General features: G+C 35.3%; 1 protein-coding gene across 1 annotated transcript in view; it reads left to right on the top strand.

The window, feature by feature from the left end:
• The window catches only part of LOC107754970 (leucine-rich repeat and fibronectin type-III domain-containing protein 2), a 158,788-nt gene that overhangs the window by 120,443 nt on the left and 11,289 nt on the right, over positions 1–27,056 (top strand). The window contains exon 3 of the mRNA XM_016571619.1: positions 3,206–3,280. The gene's annotated coding sequence lies outside the window, so the exon portion shown is untranslated. The remainder of the gene's footprint in view (positions 1–3,205; positions 3,281–27,056) is intronic.

Here is a 27,056-nt window from a genome sequence, read left to right as displayed (position 1 = left end):
AATAAAGTCTAAATAAGTTGTTCAGATGACCAAAGCACAAGGTTTTCTTGCATAATTAACATTTTAATTGTTTGGTCAGACAATTACACATTCATTCATAAATCGGGGATTAAACGTTGAGTTATGTTCTGTATGCTAAATATGAATATATAAACAAGTTTATTTGCACAGTACCTATAACTGCGCTTTGATAACTGCGCTTTGCATCTGCTGATTGCTGATTGAGATTGACATGCTAAATGGCCGACTGATCAGGTACACTGTCATTCATTTAGTTCACGAACGAGATATGTACCAGTTCATTCAACTCGTTCACGAACAACATTTACCAGTTCGGTCATTTCATTCACGAACTCGTTCAGACTCAAAAGAAACTCGATCAGTGACGGGCGTATTCGTTCACTACATTCAACAAATCACATGCTCCATCACATCTCAAACTCGAAGGCTATTGGCTCGAGGTTTAGTCATTCTTTGACAGGATGAAACAGTCCATAGAGCTACCCGGTTCACTGATCTGCGCATGCGCTGCCAATAGCGCCGCACTGCTCTGGAGGGAGGAATTTCAGTGAACGAGAAATATGAGTCAATGGATTACGTGAACGAGAATGATTCGTTCACCTAAAAGATTCATTCAAAAAGAACGATTCCTTCACGAATGAAACATCACTATTAAGTTATTATTACTTAATCAAAACAACCCAACTGCAGTTTGATTAATATTACTTGGAATGCGCAATAAAAAAAAAAGATTTCTGAAAAAAAATAGTATTGGTAAATTATAAAAGTTATCGGTTTTTACAAATGAACTCTTCATATATATATTAGCAAACCTTGGTATCTTTCTAAGGAGACCAGTGTGTAATGATATGGAACACACTGTTATAGAAATGCTGTCTTAAAGTGTTAACGGCCTGGGATTCTTTTTTTTTGTCTGTTTGTTTTTTTTTTAGTTTAATCTAATGTTAATTGATGATATTTCAACAGTTGTTCTCTTGAGGCTCAGCAGCAGAGTACTCATCTCAAGAGCATCTTTTAGCCAAACAGAGGTGTTTGTTTATTCTGAATGCAAATGTCAGAGTCTGTCACTGAGCGCTTTATAGCGTCTTTCCTCATTTATCTCCAAAGTCTCTTTAAAAAGGTCGGCTCTCTCCATTAGATGCTGGTGCTTTTAGATCTCGCCAGGAATTTGTACTGTTTTATTTATTTATGGGTATTTATCTACCTTAAAATTTGTTTTGTTTTGTAGTCATTTTTAATTATTTATTTTGGTGTTATATAAAGCATTTCAGTGCAGGTCAACCCTTGTATGTCACTTCACATATAAGTGAGCTTACATTAGGATCATAGCAAGATTTAGACATATGTTTCTGGCAATGCCCGATGGCTGATTTTTGATCATTTTTCTTTATTCCTCCTAAAAGGGAATTGCATCATATTACAATGTGCAAATACACACACATCAGTTCTATTTCTGTTGAAGCTGTCAATACCCAGCCCATCTGATGTTGCTTGCATGATTGCACTGACTTGACGCTGAATAGGGAATACGCTTCACATGTGATGAGGTAAACTGGTGAGAAGGAAATAAAAAAATACTAGCTAGACTTGAGCAAGCATGCTGCTAATCCGACACTGAACATATGGAAATTGTTGGGGTCTCAGAGCAGAAAGGAATGCAAATGGATTAGTGTGGAAATTGCTTTCCAAATTGTTGTGTTTTGCTCTTATCAGCATCCTCACTGGAATTATTTGATAAACTAGGATAACAAACATTTTAATGTTTGGATATAATTACAATTTTTGTCATTATTTACTCATCCTCATATTGTTTTTGCATGACTTTCTTTCTTCTTTGGCACACAATACATGAATACACAAAATTATGGCCAATCTTTTCCATATCATGCATAAAAAAAATAAATAAATGTCAAACCTGTGGACTGTCAGTGTGTTTGTTTTCCTCCCCATGTGCTCCCAGTGACCTAGTTTTTCCCTAGTCTAATTAGTCATTTGATCCACCTGTGTCTTGTCAATTACCCTCCTTTTGTTGTATTTAAAGTGTAGTCTGCCACATGTTTCCTTGTCGGGTCTTGAACGTCCATGTTGTGCTATGTGTGTCTCCAGCCAGCCCTGTGTTACCCATGGTGTTTATTAAATACTGTTGATTGTGAGTATTCCTCGTCTCCTCGTTCCTCGCTCCTTACAGTAGGCAATTGTGACACAAAACAATAATAGTATCATAAATGTTGAATCCATGCTATTTTCTAAGTCTTCGAACGGTTCATTTCATGGGAAACTCATTCAAACTAGTTTAGAACTGAAGTCATTGAAAAGATCTGACTCAATTAAAATGGTTTGTTCATGAATCAACCAAATGTAACAATAATATGAAAAGACCTTGATGTTTATTTATGTCTTACACACACACACACACACAGTTGTGCTCAAAATTATTCATACCCTTGGTAAATATGAAAAAAAATTGCTGTGCACCAAACCCATTTTGAGTGTTCGCTGCTTAAAAAATAAAAAATAAGAAAATTGAGGGACTGAGCATTATTACATGAAAGTATAGAGAGAGAGAGAGAGGAAGAAAGATAAGAATTTATACACAGAAACAGGATATTACTGGTGCTCTCTCATATTATTGGTCTCATCATCTGGAATGACATCCTCCCTGTTTCAAATAAACATTTCTTGGAAATGAGGGTGTTCTGTGTTTGTCCAGCCATGACAAGTGAAGAGACACTCTCCAGTGAGGAACAAAGATTATGGCATATTACACTGCGTCCACACACCCATACAAAACAACAGAAAAAAAAAGCCTTCAAACACATACTCACTGCCAACATGTCATGCTCCATTATAGTACAAGCACATTGTGTTTTGATAGACAGGCCATCTGACTGTAGAAAATGCTATATACTCTTTATGGAATTGGAATAAATCCTATTGTGACCACAGAGCTGCAGTTTTGCTGTAAAAACCTTTCTGTGAAATATTCTGATATAATTTTATAAATAAACTATATATGGGCTTCCTGGGGATTGAAATGGCATCACATTGCTGTCAAAGCAAAATAAATCACCATTTTAAAAATTGCATGATAGTTAAATCCAAACATCTGTGCATACAAGCACAGCAATATTTTTGTAGGTATTGCTGAAAGACACTCATTTTATTTTATTTTTTTTATACTAAGGTGTAAGCCTGCTGTCTGAGAGCGTTTGAAATCAAGGCTGTGAGAAGGAACCATATGGCACAAAACACAATATAGGTAAGAATGAGCTACTTGTTGATGTGGATGTGTTCATGTATTCACACCCTTTGATTCAGCCAATTTACCCTTTTTTTTTTTTGGACTGATGAAGAAAGGGGGAGTGATGTTAGCTAGCTAAGCATACAAATCGAACAGTAGATTTATTTAGGAGAGAAAGACATTGAAGATGAGTTGGGTAATTTTAAAGATCATATTATTGCTCTACATATATGGTAACCCTTACCAAAAAGTAGTATACTTCAAGTTTATTTTAGTAAGTATACTTAAGTAAAGTTCAAGTATATTTTTTAAGTATACTTTATGTAGCAAGTATACACATATCAGTGTACTAGTAGTATACTTGTAAGTGTACTATTTCAATACTCCTTGGGACTAAATTGGCCCACTTTCTAGTATATAAAAGTATACTTTTAAGTATACTTTAACTATAACAGTAGTGAACTTTGAGTACACAACTAGTTTACATCAAAATGTTTAGCTTGTACTGCAACTATGCTAAAAGTGAACTTATAGGTATACGGATAGTTTACTAATTAAATACAAAAGTATACTTTCCTATTTTTTAGTTTAAAAAAAGTATACTAATAGCACACTTGAATACACTTCTTTTTCGTAAGGGAACCTTGAGCAGGGTGCTTGGCTTGTTGTTGGTCCCCGTAGTTGACTGTAACTAGAAATAGTGGTCATGGTAGGGTTAGTGGTATCTTTAAAATATTTAAGACAAATCAACCATGTATTAGCCGACAAGTATTAGACCAGAATGGTTTCATAGAGAAAGTCACTTGTAAATGGATAAAAGTGTTTTTAATAGCAATAATGATTGCAAATAAAATATACCAGCAGTATAAATGTGAGGAATAATAATTAATTAATTAATTAATTAACCCTAATAATAATTCAATATCATAATGTTTTATTGTTATTATTATTATTATTATTATTATTATTATTATTAGTCAGTGTATTTAAAATACACTTGTACCACAAATAGTGCTAGTTACTAGTGTTAGTATCCTCTTCTCACATCCCTGTGAAGTTTTGTATTTGAATACACTTAAAAATACAATTTATTTATGTGATGCAAAGCTGAATTACTCCAGTTTTCAGTGTCACATGGTCCTTCAGAATATACTATAATATGCTGATTTATTAACAATGTTGGAAACAGTTGTGCTGCTTAATTATTTTTTTTTTGGAACCTGTGATATGTTTTCATGATTTTTTTGATGAATAAAACATTAAAATAAGTCTTTATTATCACTTAACTTGTTATTCATCAAAAAATCCTGACAAAAAAAGCATCACAGGTTTCAACAAAATAATAAGCAGCACGGCTGTTTCCAACATTGATAATAAATCAGCATATTAGAATGATTAATAAAGGATCATGTGCCACTAAAGACTGGAGTCATGATGCTGAAAATTCAGCATTGAATCACAGGAATAAATTATGTTTTAAAGTATATTAAAATATAAAACCTTTATTTTAAACACCAAAAAGTATGTCACAATATTACTGCTTTTTTTTCTGTGTTTTTGATCAAATAAATGCAGTCTTGATGAGCATAAGAAACTTTTAAAAACATTAACAATTTTGATCCCAAATTAAAATATTTTGAGACTCAAAATTTTCCACATGGAAATGTATCATATTCATCCAGAGATGAATCGATGTATACAGTAAAATAGCAAGCCATATGTGGATTTAGCACTGGTCACTCACACTTACTTACTTGACAGAAAACTAATAAAAAGACAAAAGTTGTTGGGAGTCATGACAGATAAAGTTTACCATCAAGAACAATAGACATTTTCAGGAAAAAAAATTAAAAACTGTGAAATTAACATATTACATGACACATCAGCTGATCAATATATGTTAGAACAAAGAATTTAACCAATTTCTAGTAATTGTTGTAATGTACTGTACATTTGATTTAAACACATTACTCACAGCTAAAATAATGATTAAGATAAAGGCAATAAGTATTCAATAATATTAATTAGTGCTATTTAAATGTACTAAAGCTGTACTATTATTACTTTGAGATGTGTTCTTATTATGGTTTAATACTTTTTTCAAGTGTTACAATCGCTCCTAGCTGCAGTTATAATCACCCATATTGCAGGGGTGATTATCACACTAGGTCTTCTATTAAATTCAAAATTATAATCTAATCTTCTTATAAGTATATTAATGTTATAGTTACTTTTGAAACAAATGGTTCTTGCACCAAAAGATGGTATTTATAGTCTGTGATTTGTAGAAGAAAATGCTACAATTGTCCCTGGTCTTGCAAAAAAGGACACTTTTGTATTCTCAATCAGTTTAAGTATTCTGATATGGTAGTTTTTTTTTTTTTTTTTGGTAATAATGTAACACAACACATTATTGAAGTGCACATAGCGTGAGAAAATGTGACACAGTGGCTTCTTCACTTTTTTTTCTGCATGTCACCTGTCAGAAAATGGTCTGTTGAATATTCGTTATTTGAATATTCAAATAACTGCGTTGGATATTTCACTCTGTTCTTTCAGTGCATGGGGCTGTTTATTGCATAATCAGAGATGTTGTCAGTGTTCTTGTATGATTTCAGTTCTTTTACAATCTGTTTTAATGACAAGATTCTACCATTTTTACTTTGGGATATTCAATACGCATATATTTTTACCCCTAGAGCATCGAGTCTACTTTGTATATACCTATCAAAATTAAATTGGGAATTGTTTTCTGTTTTCAGTTTGCGTCACCACTCTAAACTACCAGAAGCAACAAAGCTTTGTGCTGACAGATCTGTCCTGACGACAACAGATGCACCTTCAGGGAAAATAACACAGACTTTCTCAAAAATATGAACATACCTACAAAGAGACCTTTAGATCTAGACGAAAAATACTTTCATCAGCAGCCCTTAACAGCTAAACTTTTCATGTTTATTCTTCCAAGAATACATTATTTTACTTCCCTGTTGCGAATTAGCTTGTGTAGGCACAAACAGTGTCAGAACAGATGTGTTACTTTGAGTTTATAAGCAAAGAAACAAGAAGTTCTGTGGAGTTTTGTAAATTCAAAATTGCTGGACGTCTACAAGTATATAATAGCTATATAAATCTGTCGGTTAGAAAGTCAGAGAAGTCTATCTGTTAGAACTCCATATACATTCTAAAAGTTAAGCTGATCAACTTTTTGGAGCACACTAGTATAGTGATAGCTTCAGAGCTAACAGGCTTCAACTACAAACCTCAAACACTAATTTTCTTTAAGAGTGAAGAATGGAAATGCTGCTTTTATGAAGATACTATCATTGTTCCTCTCTAAATTTGAACTGAGCATCTCTACGATGACATCACCACAGATGTATTAACAGTTGGACAATGTTAATCCAGAGAAAAGAACAGAACCATTCGCTAACATGGAAACTCCTGTCAAACATGGTGAATAATGAATGCATATGCAAATATTGTAGAATGAGCAAAAATCCCAGTGGCTCAAAGCACCAGCTAGTAGTAGACTGATGCAAGACTCCAGAACCAGTCAACTTGAATGAATTGAAAGGTGTCTGTGAGTAAACACAAAGGAAAATCTATATAAATACCAATACACATCACTTAGCAGTTGTTGTGCAGTTTGCTTCACTTCTCAGGAAGACCAGGAGATGCTCCCTCCATTTATCCAGTTCAGTTCCTTTTTGTTTTAATGGGTTGTTAAAACCTTTTTTTTTCGTCTTTAACTCACCCTGAGCCACTGAATACTTTCTTTGACTTGTGATGTATACTTATTTCTTCAGTCATATTACTAAAAGAGCAAATCACTTTCAGGAAACTGGACTTTTTCTTAAACTGATCCCTTCTGCGGAAGTGGGTCAGGAGCCATCACAAAATGTGGCCTTGAGCAAGGCACTTAACCCCAGGTTGTTCAAGGCGGGACTGTCCCTGTCCCACGGCGACGTCACGCTAAAGTTGTGGCCATAAATTCCATCAGCTGCACAGCAATAAATAAGGATTGTTTTTATATTATTATTCAACAGTGCAGAAACATTCTGTTAACACTGTTGTGATATTATTGTGGAGTTTGCTTTAATGTTGTTGTTATTGCTCCTATGGTGACCATTTCATCATTTGCATCCGTACACTAGAAGAATGTAGAAGGATGTAGAGAAGTCATCCTCATAAATAAAACAAGCAGAGAGGAGAGCTACAACTCACTATGCCTGTACTCAAGTCTGGAACATAGTGTACAGTACCAGCGTACCCATTTGTTAATAAGTATTCTCTGCTTGGTACTTAATACATGCAATTACATTAAGTGAACACTGTTTAAATTTATAGCAAGATTATTTACTCTTATAGCAACCAAGGGGATTTGAAGATTAGAAGAACATTAGACTTCATCTACCATTACAAAGGATATACTGTTGTAATTAGGTGCATTCAAAGTTCATTTTTATATTTCATCTTATGTTCTGTACTATACACATAAGCATATGCATACTATACATATTTAAGCAAATGCTTTTGCAGCTTTTGACTGCTAAGTGGCGCTTACCATAGACGTCAAGTAATCAGGCGAATGTATCGAAGAATATTTTCACTTGTAGCAATCTTGCCTTGTCAATGAGCTAGATTTGATGGATTCAGCCAAAAGAAAATAATCCATATTTAACTGATTAACATGAGCATATTAACGCCTGAGTTAACATATCCTGTTGAAATCTTTGTATCTCAACCTTATTGAAGAATCGTTACCACACTGCAGAATGTAAAATTATTTTTTTTTTAAATAATGATAATAATTATTATTAATAATGATAATATAAATTATTATTATTATGTCAGTTTACAAGCCTAAATCATTTTCAACAGCAACAGTTTTGGGAGATTTAAGCAGCAGTGCAATCATTCATCGGATATGATTTAGGAGAGTTTTCAAAGGCCAGGATATTCAATGTAATTTTCCATGGAAGTGCTGCAATGTTTCAATTTACATATAATATTACTTTTATATATTGTACAAACATGCATGAGTCTGATGCTTCTCTGTTTTTGAGGCACACATAATAAAAGACTGTTATAATCTACAAATCTGAAAATATGATAATGATTATATAAAAATATTATTATATATTTAAAATGCAAAGTTAATATACATTGTGTTTTATTAGTCTTTATTATGTCTATCTTTCAGCTTCTACCTAGAACAAGACTCTGACCCTGCAGAATGAATGATCCAACCAAAAGTCCTTAGCCATACCTCAACAGGGTATTGTCTCTTATTACTTAGAGATTGCTTTGTTTTTGTGGGATAATTATTTCCGTGGTAATTAATCACTCACAGATCAAATAGTTCCCTTCATTTTAATTCCTCTCTAATAGAGCACTCATCAGTTAAACAACTCGGGAAGGAACAATCACAAAAGTAGGCCAACACTACGTTGTTTTTTTGTTGTTTTTGTTTTTTCTTCCACAGCACTGCACACAATGCAAAAAATTCCCCAGGAGGAGCAGCATTGATCTACTGAAAGCTGCATAAGTTTTCTATTCCGGGGAATCAGTGTGACAAAAGCGTCAGTGTGAAACTAATGCACCAGAAATGCCACGGTTGCCACCCAGTGTTTTTGCAGGAACCTTTGTTTGCTGACACTGAACTCCTGTAAAACAGGGGTTACTCTTGGCAACATGCAAGAGTTAGAGACTAAAGTTTTCCTTTTTACTAAAAACAGGGCACGCCGGCTTTCTGAGTGTGCAATTGGTGTGTCTGCCTTTTATAGGCTTCTTCTAAGCACAAATCTCTCTATGAATATATTCATGTAACATCTTTTCAGAACATAGGCCTACTTAAGCCTACTATTTTTGTTACCGGGCTTTGTTCAAATGACATTACATAGGGGCGTTCGTAATATGACATATACACTGTGGTTATATTACATGTTTGTTTTTGCAAAAGCTTGTTTTATGTCAGTTAGTCTCTCTGCAGTTTTTTGCATTGATTTCCATGATAATTAATCAGTACATTATTTGGCAGTGATTGATTGTTTGATAATCTCATTATTGTTATTATTATTATTATTTAAAATAAAAGGAAAGAATATTAGCACTATTTTTGCAAATTATTATTACAATTAATATTATTAAAAATAAACATGTTGCATCTGTTGACATGAACAAATGAGTCAGTGGTTAGACTAAGTTTCACTAAACTTTGCAGTTTTAACATTTGTTTTAAAAATGTTTTCAGAATAAATATATAATTAGTATACAATTATTTTATTAGTTTGTAATCATATTTTACTAGTACAAAGAACAATAAGCTCCTCATATCGTTCAATATCAACACAGCTGTGATTCGGCCGTAGGCACGAGGCAGCAGTGCCATGCTGATATAGAGCGATATCACACACTACGAGTGTGATATCACATTTAAACAGTTCAATGGAACAAGTGTGTAAATGAATAAGAAACAACAATTGGGTATCTTAAAAAAACCTTCTATGTGTGGAACTACTTCCTTCCGCCATGGATTCAAATCTCAAGTTGACAGTTTAACAAATGAGCCAATATATATAGCCAATGAATTTCCAATGACAACGCTGGTTAATGCATTTTTCGGTTGTCTTACAAGGTGTTGTTGAAAGTAAAAAAAGTCATTTTTTAACAACCTTGTTTCAGTCCCTTTCAATATAAAAGTCTTTACTGCTTACTCACTCATGAAGACAAGTCTCTTGTCGACATATAGGGGAGAGTGGGGTAAGTTGAGCCAGTGGGTAAGTTAACCCACCGCCTGTATCTTGGCAACTGTACACTTTTACTGTCATGTGACCTCGTATTTTGAAAAGGCTGTGAAAAGGAGAAACGCATGGGAGGAGTAGAAGGCACCCATTTACTTTAAAAAACGTTTTAGCTTTTGGCTTTAAAATTTTAGCATGGCAGATGTAATGGCTGTTACATCAAAGCAAATTTATCCAGGTCTAAAAAAATATTTATGATGCATATAGGTGATTTAGATACATATAAAACCATGCATTACATTAAAGATACATATGAAGCAGCTGCCGATGCGATGCGATACGATACGATACGATTCACCCCTATTACGATGCAGTGCGATCCAATTTTGATTAGATTCAGATAGAACAGATAGCAGAATATTTGAACATTACAATCTAAAATCGCTCTTTAAAGCATTTAACTAAATTAAAAGTTAAAATCACTGAACTAAAAATGAAAATAAATAATAAAGAAAATGACTATATTTTAGCTGGTATAAGAAACACACATTAGCTCATTTGAGCTTAGTAATTAGTACCGTACTAGCTTATATTTGATTTACCCATTACAATAGTCCCTTTACATTTACTGCTATCATAAAAATATACACACACACACACACACACACACACATATATATATATATATATGTGTGTGTGTGTGTGTGTGTGTGTGTTTAAAATTCGACAAAAGACATATTTAATGTCCAAGAACAAATATTTTAGCAAAATGTGTATTTTACTCGGAATTATTGCGCTACTGTTAGATTGCGATCTGTCTGTTTAGCGTGCATGCGAGCAGCAGCGTATGCAGACATGTTAGAAACGATGCATCGCGATACAAATGCCAACTTGTAGCCGATGCACACTTTTTAAATCGATGCATCGCATCATTAACTTTTATGCCGATGCACCGGTGCGAATCGGTTAATCTTCCCATTCCTACAGTATACAAGTGCACCAAATCCTTCTCTGATAAAACACAGAAGATGTTTTTCATCACATTATAATCATATATATTTGTCCACCTGTAGTCCCTAATGGCCTGTTTGACATTGCAGAAAAAGCTACCATGCTAAGAATCCTTTGACTAAAATGTAATTAGTTTCAGTGACATTTATTACTTCATTCTGATTCAGATTTTATTTACTTTTACTCAACAAACTCTTTGTTTAATTTTACTCAACAAACTCTCTGTTTAGTCTGTTTTTGAGAAGGTTACAACTTTGGTGTTCAATATATTGTTTCATAAATGTAAATAATTAAAGATTGAAATTAAACATTTGGTTGGTTTTAAGTTAACTTTAAGACAAGTAATGTGACTGTTTGTAAAAGGAAATTTGATTATTAAATTAGTTTTTAATTAGCCATGGCAACACTTTTTTTATAAGCCATATTTTTAGAACCCTTTTTCATAGATACATTTTGATAATTTAAAATGACAGGATCCATCCTGTAATTACTTTATACTTTCATTATACTTCTGCCTCATTTTCCCTTATCTTGACGACCACGTAAGTAAAAAAATGGATCATCTTACCCTACTCTCCCCTAATGGCAGAACAATGTAACCAAAATCACCATCACTAAAACACAGACTCCTTCGCAATGCCAAATAATATTATTATTTATATAAAATATTATTTATTGAATAATATTATTTAATAAATACCACAATAGCCATTTTAAAAGTTGGTAAGCAATTCAGTCAAAAGTACAAAGACAGTGCTCTAATACAGGATTAAAGGGGTCATATGATGCGATTTCAAATTTACCTTTCTCTTTGGAGTGTTACAAGCTCTTGGTGCATAAAGAAGATCTGTAAAGTTGCAAAGACTAAAGTCTCAAATCCAAAAATATATTCTTTATAAAAGTTAAGAGTCAACCACGCCTACCTAAAACGGCTCATTCTAACACGCCCCCACATATCTACGTCACGATGTGGGAAGGTTTATAAATTAAAAGTTAAAATCCCAAATGTTCATGCACAGAAAGCGTAACTTTTATTCTCGCTGTAGTATTGTTGTTGACCGATGAGCTTTGTAAAAATCGATGTGTTTCAGAAAGGCGGGGCACAGAGAAGAAACAATAATATACAATATGTGGAGAATAATGTGTTTTTTTTAACCTTAAACCGCATAAACACATTTCATTACACCAAATACACAAAATAATGTTCTTTTTAGCAACATCATATGACCACTTTAAATATATATATATATATATAAGTTATGAAACTTTGCCCTCAGCCAAAACTGTTTGCTCTGGAACAAGTAATAGATTAATGAGACCGCTATAAAGACATCAGAGCCAGTGGCAAATTCCAGAAGGGCTGACCAAGTTAAGGCTGCTCTTGGTGGGTTCATGAGCGCTCAACGGCCGCTGATGTTCTGGAGCTCACATCTCAGAAAATGTTGAAGCAAATGTTCAAATAGGTATATATTTATAAACAAGTCACATTTTTTTAAGTCTGAACAACTACATTCTTGCCTAAAAACTCCTAAAACTACTTTCAGTGACAAGAGTAGTATTTGTAAAATTATAGTGGTTTTGAGCATCCACCATGGCACTTGCTGTGAGTAATACTGCCAGATGAGTGATACAAACGGTGAAACGGTTCGCCTCTCAGCCAATCACATTCAATGACCAGATTCAAGGAACTGTAATATATATATATATATATATATATATATGAATTTAATAGTTTATATAAGTTTACAATGAAAATGCTCCTTTATATTAAAGAACACATTTTACCAGTACCCGACAATGAGCGATGACCTCATGGATCAGGACAATTTGCATAGAGACAGATGTTGTGCATAGAGACAGATGTTCAGGATTGTGCTGGTGTGTTTGTTCTTATTTAGTGGGAAGGAAATAAAATAACAAGCGCCTTCGGGGGGTGGTGGTGGGGTTTAGACAATCTGAATTTTTGAGTATTTGCTACTGTAGCATGCAAGGAATTAGTCCTTTAATCTAGAATGAACCAGTGTTGTTTACCTACTATACATGGTTGACGATCTTTCTCACAAGCTTTTTGATTATTAAAACCACACACAGCACAACATGCAAATCTTGATTGTTTGTCCCTGTAATGTGGGGTTTGGGTTTTGTTTCATGTTCATGTTTTCCATGTCTTTTATTTTGTAATTGTTTCATGCTGTCAGTGTCATGCTTCCCTTGCCCTCATGTATCTCTGGCTTGTGTATGTGTCATGCTCTGATTGGTTGTCTTAGTCATGTGTCTTGTTTCCCATTGGTTTGTTCATGTCATGTGACCCTCCTTGTTTGTTATAAGTAGCCATCATGTTGCCATTGTCTCTCGTCGTGTATTGATGTTGTAACCCGCTGTCGGTGAGTCTAGTCTGTTCATGCCACGCCAAGTCTGTTCATGCCTCGTCAAGTCAAGTCTGTTCATGTCAAGTCAAGTCTGTGTCTCGGTTTATGTTTGGATGTTTGGATCACGTCTGTAAATAAACTGCACATGGGTTCTTCACTACTCTCGCCTTCAAGTGGACTGTCATTACAGAATACACAACCTCCACAATGAACCCAGCAGTTTCACGCCTCCTTTGCCTTCGTCATACGTCTGTAAATAAACTGCACATGGGTTCTTCACTACTCTCGCCTTCAGTGGACTGTCATTACAGTCCCTTATTACTGGATTATGTGTCTTCAAGCATCTGCAGTGTTAATTATATAACATACTTCCCTGATCTGCCTATCTTTGCATAAACAAACAAATTATACGATGTAAATACATGGGGCTCGCAAATGAATAACAAGTGCAGCTTCTGTAAATGCCAAATGTGTTTTGTTTGTTCTACACAGCCTCAGTTAAGGAACTGGGGGCTGAGACCCTTGGTTGAAAGCATCTCATTTGTGATTGTCACAATGAGCTGCTATGGAACCTTCCATAAAGAGGAGACTGCAATTGCTTTCCTATGCTGGAGGTCTGAAGTCACAAAAGGCAAAGCTTTTAGCATGCTGCTATATCTTTGACCAATAAACATCTCTGCAGCCTTACAGTTTTTTTTTCTCTCTCTCACCTCTCCTATTCTGTTCTCCTGTTCTCTCTTCTTCCATCTGTATTCCTCTTTATATATTTTTTTTTTCTATGAATTGTATTCATCTCTTTCTCAAGCCCAGCTTCATATGTTTGAAAGGATGTTCTGGCAGTTGTTAATGAGCTTTTCTAGCAGAATGATAGTGGAACTAGGAGGAATGCACAGCGGGCTGGCTGTGGAGAAAAGGATTTTGGAATGGCTTGGCAGATTGGAAAATAAACGGTTTGGAAAATTCAGTTCTGCGAGCATCAGCACTTGCAAAGAGGAGTCCATCCAAATGTGGTTTCATTTATTTTGTTCAGGTAATAAATCTTGAACAATAAAGGAAATATAAACTAACTCTTTCTTTTCAATGCATCTCACAATATGGCTAGAAACAAACAGACACAAATGGTTGACCAACACATTGCAGGCACATGGTCCAGTTGTACATACTCACAGTAACTTGAGGGACCCTCTCTAACTGCCAGTGTGGGGGGAGATGTGCCACACTGTGATTGGATCTTTGTGGAAGAACGTAAACAAATGTTCAGAAACGTCAGAAAATATACTAAGACAACTGCCAAACACCTCTTACAGGGCAGGAAGAGAGACCTTCTGCACCCACCACTGCCTAAGAGAGGACTTCTCATTGGACTACAGGTTGACTGTAACCACCGAACCCAATCCTACGCTCTAGGCAAGGACCGCCATAAAAATTCCTTAGGACCTCTGGATGCAGCAGCAGTGGCAGAAACAAAGAAAGGCCTCAAAGATCTATTCAAATCCATCCATACCTAAGTTTGGAGACCTTAAATGGATGTAAACTACAAAGCATTCACTTCACCCTCAGACAAAAAGTGAAAGTGAAGTGACATGTGGCCAAGAATGGTGATCCATACTTGGAATTAGTGCCCTGCATTTAACCCATCCAAGTGTGCACACACACAGTAGTGAACAATGTTCTGCTTTTCCAACTCAACGGGTTGACAGACACCGTGGTCTAAGTTTCTGACCTGACAAGGAAAGAGACTTCAAGAGAGTTAAGGTCCAGCTCAGCTCTTGAATACACCTTTAATATTCCATTTGGCTACCCTTCAGTTGCAAAGGACCCAGCAGTGTTGACCGCGTCTGACTCTTGCAGCTCCAAAAGCAGCGCAGCCCAGTCCACAAAGGACCTCTGCATTGGCAGACACTGCCTGAAACACACGGCTCCTCAGCAACACAGCCAGACTGCTAAAGACCCTGTGAAGACCCATCTGACCCAGCTGCCCGGTCCATGCTAAGGACCTTCTTGGCACAACATAAGTTCTGCATCCTCCAGCCCAGCATATCGATGGCTACCGGAACACAACTCTGTTCCCTCCCCACACGCAATATGCATCACTAGTGAAAGATATCTCTACCACCGGACTGATCACCCGCCTGTGTGGAGCGTAAATATAAACTTACCAAACCTTTTTCTTGGCTTGGTTTATACCTGCAGCCTATGTTTTCTAACCTGCTTAGATAACATTTACCTGGGGTCAGCATTACAAATAATAGCTATATTATTTGTTCAAAGATAACTAAGCAGTTTTCAAATAAGCCTGAAGGACCTGATCAGGTGTGTTTAATTAGGTTTGGAGCTAAACTATGCAGGGCTGTGGCCCTCCAGGAACTGACTTTGACACCCCTTTTTCAGATAAATCAGTTTGAACAACTCCCTCCAGTTTTTGAATCCCAAATTGTTGAAGAGCCCCTGTGGGAAGCATTCTCATATTGTCCAATTAACAGTCCTTGACCAGTGCTCCAAACTGAGTGAGGTGGGAATTGGTCATCTGACGTGTGACCCAAAAATCACAATGTTGTTGGTGACGTGTGTATCCTTCACTACACTATTCACTAACTAACTAACTAACTAACTAACTAAATAAATAAATACATAAATATCAGATTGAAACGGTAAATCTTTGACATTATTATTATCACACATTACAAAAACGGTAAACATGAGAACATTGTAAAAGCTATTAATACTGTTTTTTTTTTCTATTTTTTTTTTCATAAAATGTGAATAGTAACAGTTTTCAAATGTATATTCATTTTAAATTTCCTGCTTTAATGAAAAGTACACTTTCAGCAAAACAACATTCTAGGTCAGGGGTGTCAAACTCAGTTCCTGGAGGGCCGGGGCCCTGCAGAGGTTTGTTCCAACCCTGCTCCAAAACACATATCATGCAGTTTTCAAATAAGCCTGAAGGGCTTGATTAGTTGGATCAGATGTGTTTAATTAGGGTTGAATCTAAACTCTGCAGGGCTCCGGCCCTCCAGGAATTGAGTTTGACACCCCTGTTCTAGGTTAATCAGTATTTCCAACACCTATAACATGTTTTCTTTTCTTTCTGTCTTTCTTTGCTGAGAAAGCAATGTCTATTTATTTTGGATTATGTATTGCATTTTGACACATTTTGGAACAACATATCATATCAGTGACATAGAGAATATATATATAATATGTGTCAGCTCATATGTTCCCAACAGCTCTTTTGCCTTCAATTTTGAGCCAAACCCTCTTGTGAGTTGTGCTTTGCCAGAGGTATTATATATTAGTAAGGTATAACAAATGGAGCTCTTATGTCTGCCTAAATCTGCATCTTTACCGTCAATTCACAGGAACTGTAGAGTTGGAGTGACAGCCATAAATCACAGCACTTTAGAATGTACTGTGCCATGCTGTCTCAAAGCATGAGGGGGCTTTATGCAATTTCTCCACATTAGATTAGCCAAAAGGTAGGGGGTGGACCAACCTCTCCTCCTCTTCCTACAGAAGTGGGTTTTTCCATTGATTGGTAGTATTTATTTATTTTTTTGTCATTTTCAAACCCTCTCAGGCAACAGGCTTTCACTCTCTCTCTCAGCGGTTGTGATATGGGTGCCATCCCTTCATGCCGAGGCATGTCTGGAGGCAGTGCGTGGGATGCTCATGGTGGGTTGATGTCTGGCAGCCTCAGATAAGAGCAGGACCTGGTTTTCCCACCCGCAGGACCTGGAGGGGGGAAAGAGTTATGGACTGCATCAATGGTGCTGTGCTAAAAATCTATTGAGGACGTGGGCAGTAGAGACAGGTGCTTGTGCGGCACGGCTGTGACAGGAAATCAGGATATGGTCTTTAACAGTGTACAATGTACATGTACTGCGTACCCAGTTAGGGAGGGCCGCCACTAGGCAGTTACATACTAGAGCCCACGCTAAAGCATTAGAAATAAAAAAAGGAACATGAAAACCCATTTTATAGATATATTCTCCTTATTTTTTTATGAAAAAAAAAAACAAATTTTTTTTTATTACTGTTGTAAATTACAAGTTCACTGTAAAATAAATCATATTTATACATAATAATAAATAATATTTTATTAGAATTATAATTATTTTATTTTACACTATAAGTTACAATAATAATATTTTTTGTCTTAATTTCTTGATGTTTACCCGCTTAACATTATTTTTCTTAAGCTTTTATTTTGGCAGAATACTGGTAAAATGTTATAAACTTCTATCCACAAATATGTAGGGAATTATGCAAATGTGTAAATAAAACTAACCCAGTGAATGCATGTTAAACTCACAGTACATGCAAAGATGGAGTTTGCTGCATTTAGGCCTACTGTCAACTGCTAATTTTAAAATTATGACACATTTCCACACATTTGAACAGATTTCTCTGAACCTACACTTGGTAAATTAAAATTAATCTTAATTCAGTGAGACCAGACCTAATTCATTTAACTTTTTCTGTGAATTTTCCTTGAATATAACTCTCGTTGATCCTTTCAGTCTGTCACTGCTCAAGTTGGTGCCCTATGCAGAGTTGTCTTTAAAGAGAAAAAGCAGTTTTACACATTTATGTGGATTGCAACTAAGTGCAAATGAAAATGAAACAAAATTTTCAAGATTTGTGTTATTTTAGATCATTATAATTAACTAAACTGAGCAAGCAAAAATATTTTTTCAGCATTGGCCAATTGATTGAATTGATCTGATGCATCTTTTAGCCCTGTTACTGCTGAAAAACAACAATTTAAAACATTTAGACTCATCTAAAATGGCATTTTCCTTGTCTCCTTGGACATGACTTGTTCATGATGTGCTTGTAATCCATGAAAATCCTTTTTTATATATATTAAAGACACAAGGTGCTAAGTTTAGTGCTACTGTAAGTGCCAATTTCATTGATGATCGAAGATAATTCTTCATTTATTTGAAAATAGAGAAAGTGTTTTTTTTTGGGGGGGGGGATTTGAAATGGAACGGGTTTGTACAATTGTAGACAGATTGGACATTTACACATTAGAAAGGTGTCCTTGAGGCCTAGCAGTCCAAGCTTTTTCATGAAGCCAGGTAAAATGACATGGTTGTTTGAGCAAATGCATTTGTTTTCCACTGAACCTGGGTTGTAAACATCCTTTTTTTTTTCTTTCTTTTTTTTCTTTCTTTCTTCCTTTGGAAATCCAAATTGTAGCCATTTGTCACAACCATCTATTTCATACAAGTAGCAAAATCTTACCTGACCCTACCAATGAAATCGTACAAAATGGAGGTAGTTGCCTTGTTTGCAAACTGTTGTTTCATTGATTCTCTTAAGTACTGTACCTCCCCTTCAAACAACATTTGAAATTGCAGGTTCCATGTAATGCAAAACTGTGAAAATCCATAATTTATTTTTATTTTTTTAACTATTTGAGCATCCGGATTATCACATAATTCCTGATCTATATGTGCACTGCTGTATTTTGCCAACCCTTCATAATCTGATGAGAGACTTTGCTTCCAGTTGTGCCCTGAAATATACGGTTGTTAAAAAAAATTGCTTACAGCAGTAACATCTATTTGACGGAGTGAAGACTAATCATTCCCTCAGATGAACCTGTCCATTTCTCTTCTGTCTGTAAAAGTGGTCCCTTGTTAAATTCGTTAAACAGCTTCCTGCCAGCGGTACACCTTTTGGCCAAACTTAAACCAGCTAAGATCAATAAAATATATTGGGGTTATATATATATTTTTTTAACACTACTGTTTAAAATGCTGGCTACTAAAATATATTTCCATCCAAAGCTGCTAATTTAAATTTGGAATATCACATAAAACATTTGCGAATAAAGCATAATTTCCATTTAGCGAGCAAAATCGTAATTTCCTGATAAACTGGTGCCAAATATCACTTAGGAAAAGGTAATTTGTTGCAGTATAAGAAGCCACTGTTGGTCTTTTTTCATATGTAATAAATTGCTTGCGCCTCAGAATGCGCAAATAAAATGCAGTATACACAGTCATGTTTTCTTGCTTTCGAAGCCGGATGCCTGCTGTTTGGGAATGCAATCGAACCACTTTAATGACATACTTTGGCTCAGGGATTTCAGAATGACCAAAACAACATTTCAGAAGATATGCAATGAGATCAGTCCAGTTACGCCGTCCCATGGCACAAAATCACATGACTTTTCTGATGTGCATTGAGGATTTGTTTTGGTAAATGTGTTTCCATCGTAGGTTATGTACATGTTTTCTCATTGGCTTTAAAAAAAAAAAAAAGAGTAAGAGTTTTTTATTTTTTTATGCAGTATCCCAAAATGCGCATAAAACTAGGTGGATGGAAACATGTTAAGGGGTCTTGCTCCAGCCTAACATCTGAGATACAAATTGTTCTGAGATACATCAGAGCTGACACATTGTTATGAGTATGGTTTTAAGGACAGACACAGGGAAAGGGCACTGATTGTTCTGTGTGGTAAAACCTGCAGTGAGTTTGGTGGCTTTGTGAATATACGTGGCCTGTCGTTCACCTCCCACAGTGGAACTTCTTCATTCATGTTTAGTAGCCTTATTATACTTCACATTAGCAACTAAATGGAGTCATTGTCCAAAATGCAATAAGGAGACGGATTATTTGTCCCCAAAGAGCCGTATCTGTCATGGCAGATGTCTTACTTGCAGCCTACGGATTGGATGGTGAGAGGACAGGAGAAAATGAAGACAGTTGTTAGCTCCTCAAATTGAAATTTGGGTTACACTTTATTTCGATAGTCCACTTTAAACATTCTATTAACTATAAGTAACTTTGTAACTACATGTCAACTACATGTCAACTAATTCTCATTAATTTGCAACTACATGTCTACTAACGCTCAGAGTAGACTGTTAGGGTAGGTTTAGGGTTAGTAGAATGTTGACAAAGAAAGTGTTAGAAGATATTAAGCAGACAATCTACTAATACTCTACTAACTGCTAGATGGCATGTAGTTGCAAAGTTACTTACTGTTAATAGAATGTGTAAGTGGACTATCGAAATAAAGTGTTGCCGAAATTTGGGATCCATTACTCAGCTGTCACCACACAAGAGCATGGATCCATTGATAATGCCACTAACAGCCCTCTCTGCTTGACTGTCTGCTTGAAAAACCATGGAAAGAGAACCATGCAGTAAAAATGGGCATGCTGTGTTTGTTTCATTTTTTATTTGTATTTTTTTATTCTGCTCCATATATGCACAGTTAGAACGCTGTCAAAAGTATTCACAGATGCATGCACATATGTCTGCTGAGCTTAAGAGGTCTGTTGCTCTCTGATCTTTACTATGTTATGCTTCAGGGGTTCTGAGGTTCCTGGAGTAAAACTCGATGATGTGGTGGATATGTTGCTGTGGACTGCATGGAGAATTTGTAAGAGTTGTACATATGAATGTTAATAGAGGAGACTCAGGGCTAGATATCTCAGAGGGAAGTTGTCACATGTGCTGTAAGTCAGGAAATATTTTTGACTCAAAAGTCCTTTTTTTTTCTTTCTATAGTAGTGGATTGATCTATTTTAATATATTTTAAATATGGCAAACCTGAATTGTCAGCAGCCATTTCTCCAATCTAATATAATGATTTGGTGCTCAAGAAACATTATTATCAATGCTGAAAACAGTTTTTGCTGCTTAATATTTTTCTAGAAACTGTTACACATTACGAATTACGAACATTTAACGAATTAACTATTTTATTTTTTTGACAAAGCTATAGTTTATTTATTTATTTACTAACTTACTGACTTACTGCCTGTAATTGTTATATTGCTTAAATTTGCCCTGTAAATGGCAGTTAATGGAAGGTACCATTGTGACAACTTGCCCCATATAGTGTAACGACATGCCAAAAGGTCAGCTTGTGTTCATCGTCATTCTCTTTTTCCTGCACAATAACAGTGGACTTGTTGAAAAGCTTTTTTGTAGTCATGTCTTTAAGGTATGTGCGTAGAGAAATTGACTTTCAAAAACAAACGTACCCTGTGAAATATTCACTAGAGTACAAAATATGACAGCTAGCTCTTCTTTTTCAGGGGCTTGACAATATCAGACACATAGCCCTATGATTGTGTTTTGCTTTTAGAGGACATCATATTTAATAAATGTGTCTTCTGTGAACAACTCTTTTTGATAAATGACTAAAGGGAGCAGATTGATTACTGTATGCACTGTTATTAAAATATATAATTGTATGAGGCTTATACATGTAGGTACACAATATCAAGCAATTCAAATAACATTTTTTTTTTCTGCAGTACATGCTCCCCAAGCCATCTAATTAAATATTGTTTGTAAATATAATAATTAAGATTCATGATTATTGTAGGTAAAAAGGCTTTGTCTAAAGCGTTGTGGCAAAATTCACCCATTAATAAATCTATATTTAGTCAGAGAGATAGAGTGGGATTTGAATGTGGCTCCCAGTTGTGTACATGCCACGTTTAATGATTATTACACAATAACATTTTGTTGTCGGCAGTGTAAAATGTACATTAATTCACACAATGGTAATGCTAATAGAAAAACACAATCTTTATAATTTCTGAATGTCTACCATGTTACATTATCTCATTATCAACAAACAAATGATAGAGTGAAGGCACACTTAAGTGGAGTGTTTTTTAAAAAAAAATTTATTGTGTGTGAATGAGTCGCATATTTTAGCAACAACAAACACAAAATTGTAGATTAGCGTAGCGTAGACACAACATAAGCTGCTAAGGTTAATTAGCCTGTCGTCGGGCAGAGAAGCAATCTGATTTTTTAACCTCCGCATCCTGCTGTGAAAATTAATTTGGCCGCAGTATGAAATAAACCCATTGTCACCCTCCCTTTTGGCTGCGCTCGGCTTTCCTTTTCAGGGCTTTCATCACTTCCCACTAAAATGGCGCTGTGTTGTCTACACATTAATCAAAGGAATGGGAGAGACAGGATGTTTGTGTGCAACGGCGAAAATGATTAGCAGCCGTGGATGCGACTACACTGATAGAGGAAGAGAGGGAGAGTGAAAATATAGATAGAGAGAGCTTTTAATACATCTGACCTTTTCTGCTGTGCACTTGTTATGAAAGATGCTGGCACAGGAAATAAATGGAAGCAAGGGGCAAGGAGACCATTAGAATAGAATCCCAGTGTGCTGAAGATGAGATATCTGAGGGGATGACGATTTTCTGTTTGAGTGAATGGTGGTTGAGAGTAAAATACGATGGTTCTGTTATGGATTTATATATGGTGATGTGAGTGAATTATTGCTTAAATGACCGGAAAGAAGAAACGCTGAGGAGAGAAACAATTTTTTCAAGCAATTTTGATTAGAAGAAAAAAAAAGAATAATTAAAACATAAAATTTAATTTAAAAAAATATAATTCATTACACCAAAATTATGTCTCAAAATATATCTATGGTTTAGATCACACCTTACTTTTTGATTTAATATTAATGAGAGTATTTATTTTCCAAAGACAAAAACATGTATACAAAGTAAATTTACAAAGTAAAATTGTAAAGACAATATCATACTTAATCCATATATTGTCTTTATATAAGCCAAAATGTTGCTTAATGCCAGTGAATATAATATATATTTTTGGCTGTTTACAATTTCACCATAAACATAAGCTATATTAGCTATACTATGAAAGTAGAATTTCCACCTAAGATAAAACTGAGCCATCTTAATTGCAAATATATTACAGCATACATGGTTACATCGTAAAATATGTATATATATAATTGTATTTTATTTTAGTCTAGGTTTTTAATAAATGAGATATAAAAGTACTGCAAAAAAAGCTTCCAAGCAAATCTAACTACTTCAAAGCTGTCTTCATAGAACGCATGGATTCATGCAATTATGTGAAACTTATTTCTAACTGTGAAATTCTGCCAAAGACTTTTGAGCTGCAGAGAATTAAAAGGTATTCACTGCATTAAGTTCACCTCAAAAGCTACTTACAGTAGTTTGCTCATACTTCACAAAGATTACCCGTTATCTCCAGAGCTTCTGAGCGTAAATTACCTCAGGTAACACCACGCTTCATCCAGCTTTCATGTCTCTGGTGGAAACAGTGCATTGAATTGTTCTGACAATAATCTCTGGTGGAATGGGGGCTAGGACATGTAGACCAAAAGCAGTCCATTAGCCCTTTTGTCAATCCTAGAGCTTTTCTAGTCATAACATATCCCAACTTTAATATTTGTCAAAAGTCAAACATAGAAGTAATGAAACATAGTTATAGTGTAGATACATTTACATATATTTCTTAAAGTTTGACACTAAAATGTTTATGTCTGCTACACTGTACACAATGGATGCAACTCAGTTGGCTCATTTCTATTATACCTACTTTCAATCACAGTTTCTGTAATTTTATCATACAGGATTGAATTTATCTTGATTAGTTCTACATACAATCCATTGCTAATGCTTACTGATTTTTGTGTTACTATTTTCCCACAATAAATAAATAGATAAATAAATAATGTTTCCTGGAAAATGATGCCATTAAGAAACCGTGATATTACCAACACAGCACAACTCACAATCCCTCAGTGACTCAAAATAAAGTTTTCTTCTTTAATCTACTGAAGGACACAATTTTCTAATAACCCTCTTTCCAATACCATACTCTAATCTACATTTATTGTACCATTTGTCATCTTTGGAAATGTGTTTTGAGAAAAAGAGTAGTACTTTTAAAAGAGCACAGAAGTGTTGATTTAAGAACATGATTGGCAGAATGTAAAGGCAGCATGACATTTGTTGTATAACGAAATTATTTCCATAAACCTGTAATGATGTACATGAAGAACATAGTCTGAACTTTAAGCAGTACAAGACAACATGTGAAAAGAATGATTACATCGTAACTGCGGCGTGCTTATACACGTTGATTTAACAGGAAATGTATGCGTTTCTTCACTTGTGATTTCATTCTGCACAATTTTAGAGTGTTGTCAGAGAGGTAATTTGCAAGCTCAAGTGTCAAAGAAACAAATAAAACAGACAAACAGAGCAAGCAAACTTTTAAGGGGCAAATCAGATGGTAGAATGGAACCTTATGATTTAAGCGAAAAGAGCTGTAAAGCTACGTTTTATTTATATATGCATGCACACAGTTCTTTGTCAGATTGGTGTCAATGATGTTATACTTTAAAGGTGCAGTAGGAGATCTTGGAAAATGCTAACTTTAGCCTGATAGCACTGAAAGCGAACGTCCCATCCTCTCTGCAATCGCTGTCCAAAGCCATGCCCCCTGAACGCATATACGCTCACAGACCAGAATACCAGAGACACCATTACTACAATAGGATACATCAGCGGTTCCCAATTCCAGCCCGGATTCATGCAATTATGTGAAACTTATTTCTAACTGTGAAATTCTGCCAAAGACTTTTGAGCTGCAGAGAATTAAAAGGTATTCACTGCATTAAGTTCACCTCAAAAGCTACTTACAGTAGTTTGCTCATACTTCACAAAGATTACCCGTTATCTCCAGAGCTTCTGAGCGTAAATTACCTCAGGTAACACCACGCTTCATCCAGCTTTCATGTCTCTGGTGGAAACAGTGCATTGAATTGTTCTGACAATAATCTCTGGTGGAATGGGGGCTAGGACATGTAGACCAAAAGCAGTCCATTAGCCCTTTTGTCAATCCTAGAGCTTTTCTAGTCATAACATATCCCAACTTTAATATTTGTCAAAAGTCAAACATAGAAGTAATGAAACATAGTTATAGTGTAGATACATTTACATATATTTCTTAAAGTTTGACACTAAAATGTTTATGTCTGCTACACTGTACACAATGGATGCAACTCAGTTGGCTCATTTCTATTATACCTACTTTCAATCACAGTTTCTGTAATTTTATCATACAGGATTGAATTTATCTTGATTAGTTCTACATACAATCCATTGCTAATGCTTACTGATTTTTGTGTTACTATTTTCCCACAATAAATAAATAGATAAATAAATAATGTTTCCTGGAAAATGATGCCATTAAGAAACCGTGATATTACCAACACAGCACAACTCACAATCCCTCAGTGACTCAAAATAAAGTTTTCTTCTTTAATCTACTGAAGAACACAATTTTCTAATAACCCTCTTTCCAATACCATACTCTAATCTACATTTATTGTACCATTTGTCATCTTTGGAAATGTGTTTTGAGAAAAAGAGTAGTACTTTTAAAAGAGCACAGAAGTGTTGATTTAAGAACATGATTGGCAGAATGTAAAGGCAGCATGACATTTGTTGTATAACGAAATTATTTCCATAAACCTGTAATGATGTACATGAAGAACATAGTCTGAACTTTAAGCAGTACAAGACAACATGTGAAAAGAATGATTACATCGTAACTGCGGCGTGCTTATACACGTTGATTTAACAGGAAATGTATGCGTTTCTTCACTTGTGATTTCATTCTGCACAATTTTAGAGTGTTGTCAGAGAGGTAATTTGCAAGCTCAAGTGTCAAAGAAACAAATAAAACAGACAAACAGAGCAAGCAAACTTTTAAGGGGCAAATCAGATGGTAGAATGGAACCTTATGATTTAAGCGAAAAGAGCTGTAAAGCTACGTTTTATTTATATATGCATGCACACAGTTCTTTGTCAGATTGGTGTCAATGATGTTATACTTTAAAGGTGCAGTAGGAGATCTTGGAAAATGCTAACTTTAGCCTGATAGCACTGAAAGCGAACGTCCCATCCTCTCTGCAATCGCTGTCCAAAGCCATGCCCCCTGAACGCATATACGCTCACAGACCAGAATACCAGAGACACCATTACTACAATAGGATACATCAGCGGTTCCCAATTCCAGCCCTCTTTTATACTATAAATTTAAATAGTATTTAGCGCAGGGCCCCTATAGTATTTTGCTCATTGGCAAAACGTTGGCCCCTTAGCGCTGGCCCTGCACGGGCAGCCCTCACTTAGCCCCCAGAAAGCCCTCACTATGCCCACAAAGGGCACTAATAATCTACAACAATACATCTGCTTCACTTTAAATACTTTCCAGCTACTATAACTTAAGTCCTTGGGGAAAAAACAGTTATTATACATCTGAAATGGATGCGGTCACCACATAACAAATGTCTGTATTGTCAAAAATGTACAGTAGTCAAAGGGAATTCAAATACATTTATTAAATACAAAACAGAAAACATTCAGTTCAGGTTAATACAGCTACATATAGCCAAAAATGTAAATACACAAAAGTACAAAAATAAAAATGTAAGAAAGCAAACAAAGCAATGCAAGACTGTAGGATTTTGTCATGTGAAAGTTGATGTGTGCGAAAGTCTTATCTGTAGTACATCAATGTCCAAACATTGTCAATAGCTGAAGTTAACTGATAGCAAATTAATAATCCAACCTCTTGTAATGAAAACACGCCACGGCTCTCAAACACCAGACTCTTCCTAACCAGGAACAGTCAAAAATAGTCCAGAATATGGGCCCACGTGGAAAAGAACTTTAAATCCTTATGGACCATGATGTGGTGACCTCACCAATAAAGAGTCCTTCTAAAATACATACAAATACACTGTCTTAAACTCTTAGCATCAATCCAAACATAGGCCATACATACATGTAACATCTCTGCAAAAAACATCAG

Source organism: Sinocyclocheilus rhinocerous, unplaced genomic scaffold (genome assembly GCF_001515625.1).
Source record: "Sinocyclocheilus rhinocerous isolate Xijiao unplaced genomic scaffold, SAMN03320098_v1.1 scaffold2971, whole genome shotgun sequence".
In the NCBI taxonomy this organism is placed as follows: Eukaryota; Metazoa; Chordata; class Actinopteri; order Cypriniformes; family Cyprinidae; genus Sinocyclocheilus; species Sinocyclocheilus rhinocerous.
This window is presented reverse-complemented; position numbering and strand designations above follow the sequence as displayed.